Source organism: Pinus tabuliformis, chromosome 5_1 (genome assembly GCF_031772625.1).
Source record: "Pinus tabuliformis cultivar Carrire ecotype Pingquan chromosome 5_1, CPIR1, whole genome shotgun sequence".
In the NCBI taxonomy this organism is placed as follows: Eukaryota; Viridiplantae; Streptophyta; class Pinopsida; order Pinales; family Pinaceae; genus Pinus; species Pinus tabuliformis.
In genome coordinates, this window is record NC_142305.1 from 316,863,910 (window position 1) to 316,868,503 (window position 4,594).

At 32.6% G+C, this 4,594-nt stretch overlaps 1 pseudogene; it reads right to left on the reverse strand.

Annotated features, from left to right (window-relative positions):
- Positions 1-1,656: 1,656 nt before the first annotated feature.
- On the reverse strand, positions 1,657-2,538 carry LOC149164636 (uncharacterized; annotated as a pseudogene).
- Positions 2,539-4,594: the final 2,056 nt, after the last annotated feature.

Here is a 4,594-nt window from a genome sequence, read left to right on the forward strand (position 1 = left end):
AAGGCATGCAAGCCTCTAGGTGTTTTTACAAAGATAATTAGACTCTAGAACTTCGACTCAATGATATTCATAGAAGCAGGGTTTTATTGGTGGAAATGAAAAGGAAAGGAAATGACAAGGAAAATTAGAATGGAAATAAGCTTGTAAGTGAGCTTCTTGGTTTTATTTTGTGGGTTAGGATTGGATAAAAGGAAATGCTTGGTGAAGGAATAAGAACTCTTGCTGTGAAAAATGGATATGGAAATGTCATGCTTTATGGATTTACAATTGGTGGAATTCAAATCTTTTTCAAAAAGGGAGGTGCAAGGTAGTGGTTGTGGACATGGATTTGTCATTAGAATTTTTCATGAATTTAGTCTTTGGAAGACTAATTGTTGTCACAATGTAATCTCCTTAATTATCACTTGATTGTCTTGTAACCTGTAAAAAAAACTTGGCAGAAAGAAAACATAAGTGTGTTCAAGAAGAAATGCGGATTTCCTTCATGACTTTTATGCAAAAATTTCATAACAAATAAAACAGATTTAAGAAAAATCAAAGTGTTGAAATTAACTCAATTCATGATATTAGTATCAATCCATTCTTAAATATAACCATGAAAAGTAATACTCCCTGTTTGTGTCAGATAACCCATGAAATGTGTGCTGCAAGAAGTTTGGCATTAGAAAAATCTGTTGCATTCTGCATATTAGTATGTCACATAAAAACATTCAACAGAAAGATGTTAGAGTTTAATTCCAACTTGAAGCTATCAAAACAATATAATCATCGTCTATAGAATCCTCCAATGTTTGATAAATTGATTTTCGAAATTTGTTTCCAAGTATTCCATTTTTTTATTTTCAAATATGCATGAATTTTGTGAATTTTTTTTTTTTAAACAACAAATTTAAAAGGAAGTTATCAAAAGTAATAAATAAATGAAGACATAGATTTTTGAATTTTTGAATTTTTTTTTTTTTAATTTATGTTGATTTCTTTTTATTTATTTAGTTATTTTTTTTAAACAACAAATTGAGATATATATATATATATATATATATAAAATAATAATAATAATAATAATAATAATAATTTATTATTTAAGTTGAGTTTTTATGAAATTGTAAAATCAACAAATTTTTATTTATTAAAAACTAATAAAGAAAAATTCTAAAAATAGACTAACACTAAAATGAAGTTTTTTATGGATTTTCTTCCAAACTCAGGAACGTTTTTTTTTTTAATCAATGCTCAAAGAAAAAAACTACCATGCCTTTTTAAGCTCAAAATCTGCTTCAGTGCTGGTGAATTGGCATGGTGAAGTGTATGACGCATTTCTGAGGCATGGACGATGTTGCTGGTGAATTGGCAACCCGCGATAGCAGATCAGTCTGGCGCACTCGCAGCGCTGCTGCTGATGAGTACCTTATAAAAGCATACAATAATCAATGACTACTCCAAGTCACTGGTGAAAAATATAATGTTGAGCATGAATTTTAAGAAGAGAAAAAAATGAATTTAACTATGCCAAGGAAAAGCTAAAACATATCATAGCACTCCACTTAAATAAAAGATATTCCCTTGTCAAAATTGTGGTCAGAGTCCAGAAAAGGCTTCCAGATTCAACTCTTCTCTTGTTCTTGATGTACTGCGTGAGTTTTTGGCGTGTTTATCTTATGAATTTGCATTATGTCCAGAGTTCAAGGTGTTGACATAGGAATATGATGCCCCAAGGTTGGGAGGCTGGTCAATTGTACTTCTTCGGCAAGCAAGAAAACTCTTTATCAGCCCTCTTAGAAAGGGGCCATTGCATCTGGTTCATACTCCATATAATACATTATTCCTCCCATGCATAGGCAAAAATGTGCCACTTCAGCGTTTCTTATATCTGGAAATAGATGTCTATTCACTAAAATATACCATATTGAATCTGCAGCTCGAGGAAGCACATAAAAAGCTAACTCATCTCCTCTACTCTTCCTCTCTAGCAAGGCAGACAAAGCAGCCATGCCTCGAGCAAACCAATACACAAGCTTATGGTCCCTTGTTAAAACCTTTCTTTGCAAGCATATAACTCCCTGAAATATTCCTACAAAGGCCGACAAGATTGATGTAGAGCGCACAACCCCATTAATAGCATTCTAACATGTCTGCATGGGAGACTCCATAAACTTGTAGACAACATACAGCACAAACGTCAATGAGAAATATAATGGATATGTCTTCCTGAACGTTGAATACATTGCATTTCCATTATGCGTTAAACATGAGGCTGAATCTGGATGTGTAACAGAACATGGAATAATTGAAGAAAATGGATCTAATTTAAGAGACGGGGAACCCTTTCTGCTCAACAAATAAGCAGAGAGAGAGACCAAATTAAAATGCTTTGACAGCTTCACGATGGGCGTATTGGCTTTCTTGACGTTGGTTTTTAGATGCTCATTTTGATCCAGGGAACACGTGAGGGTGCAACTTGCTCAAATCAAGCCAATAAATCTGCATGCAAAATCACTCAAATCGCTCAAAATCTGCTCTGCTGCCAGCAAAACCCATAATTCTCTGCACATAGATTGTAAAAACCTTTTTTCTTTACGGAGTTACCAAAATAGGGTCTCGAAGAACCATGATTCCCTATCAAACCGTTAGGAATTCAAGAAAACGATTTCTGGGTTATGTAACTCATTCTATTGTGGAAAACACCCATGTCTTCGTTTGTCTAGATTTGTCTTGGTTTGATAGTAAACTGCTTTTTAAAACTAACGTTTTTCAAGGGTTGCGTATGGATTGCCTATAGGATTGATTTGCGTGGGAACCTTATCTGGTCAGTGGTGTCTATTCGATTGAATTATAATCATCAGCATGGATCAATCGATGCATTTTTCCACAACATTTTGATTGTTCCCAGATCCATGACCTTGGCGAATATATGTTGTTTTCAATTCCATGGAGCTCTGAGTGAATGCTTCCTTGGCTGCAACCATAGCTGCCTCAAACTTTCCAGATTCACATTTATCTGCAAAACTTGTGTTGCAAATTCTTCTTTATGTTTTGCGTAGGGCAATACTTCTCCAGATTTTAGATAAGCAAAGTTTTGGAGCCCATTTTCTTTGCACCTCCATCCTTGCGCTTGCTACGATTCTTCTTTAATTTTGTTGAGGATACAGTCTTCCTCTATGATGTTTCACTTGTTCCAAAGGAACAAAAACGAAGAAATAGGTTTCGTGGCAAAGATCCAACAAATTGATGACAAATCCATATTGCACATGGCCAAAAACTATAACCATTTCCTATACATTTACTATCACAGGTATCCAATTGCTCGCCTTGTGACAGAAGATGGAGTATGTATTGGGATATTCAATTAACGAAGACAAAGCGATTAGGATCTCAGAAGGTTGTTATTTTTATATTTTAAAATTTTAAAATTTTTTTAATTTAAAAAAAAATAAAAAAATAAAAAAAATGAAATTGAACGTTTTTCTAAAAAATGGTTAGTTTTCAAAAGTAATTTTTTTTATAATAATAATAATAATAATCATATATATATATATATTTATATATATATATATATATATATATATATATATGTGTGTGTGTGTGTGTGTGTGTGTGTGTGTGTGTGTGTTATTATTATTATGTGGGAATTTTTATATTTTTGTTATTTTTTAAACTAAAAGTCAAAGAAAAAACTAGATTTTATCTAAATTATTTTAGGATGATCTTTTGTTCATTCACAAATTTTTTTTATTGTCATATCACAGATCAATTTTTCAGCAAGAGTATTTTTATTTGAAATAAATCAATAGATTTTCTGATCTTCCTGATCGCACAAAGCGCAGGAAGAGAGCATACTAATCTCTTGATTTTTTTTTATTTATGCAGGTTAGCGTGGATGGATAAAACACAATTAAGATTTGCGACAAAACCTTGCATTATCTACAGTCTTTCTACAATTTCACGGGGGCATTTAGACTCTGAGAAGACAAGACTTTCCGATAATCAAGCTCCTGGCTCACCCGTGATACAGAAACAAGACATAGAGATGCAAATATGTGCCACTGAATTTATTCATGATGATTTATTTTTTAAAAACAAGACTAAAAACTTCTAATGATAATGACTTCTAGTGACTTCTAATGAGATCTCATTTTTATTTTTCTAATCTATTCTACATTAACTTAAAAGATGTTTTATTTTCTAAGTAAAAGAATGCTTCCAATGAAGCCATCTACGGACTAAAAATTCGAACATGCTCACATCAAGATTTAAAAATTTTATATTATGTTTTGCAAGTATGTGAGAATCTTGTCTTAGAGTTGGCTCAAGGTTATTGTCCTTGCTCTCCAAGAAGTACCTGTTCAACATTGTCAAATTCATCATCCGTAGATGGATTAGTGAGAAATGGGGGGTTTAAAATAAAAACTGAATTTAAATTAACTAGGTGTGAAAATAAAAATGCTCCAAACTTTGAACTCCTTTATGACCATGCTGTCACCAAGTTCCACAAATTATCCCATTAAAAACAAATGCATAAAATAATTACTAAATCCTTCTAGTTGCACTTCCCCGGCAACGACACAAAAATGTTTGGTCCCAATTGATGATGTCA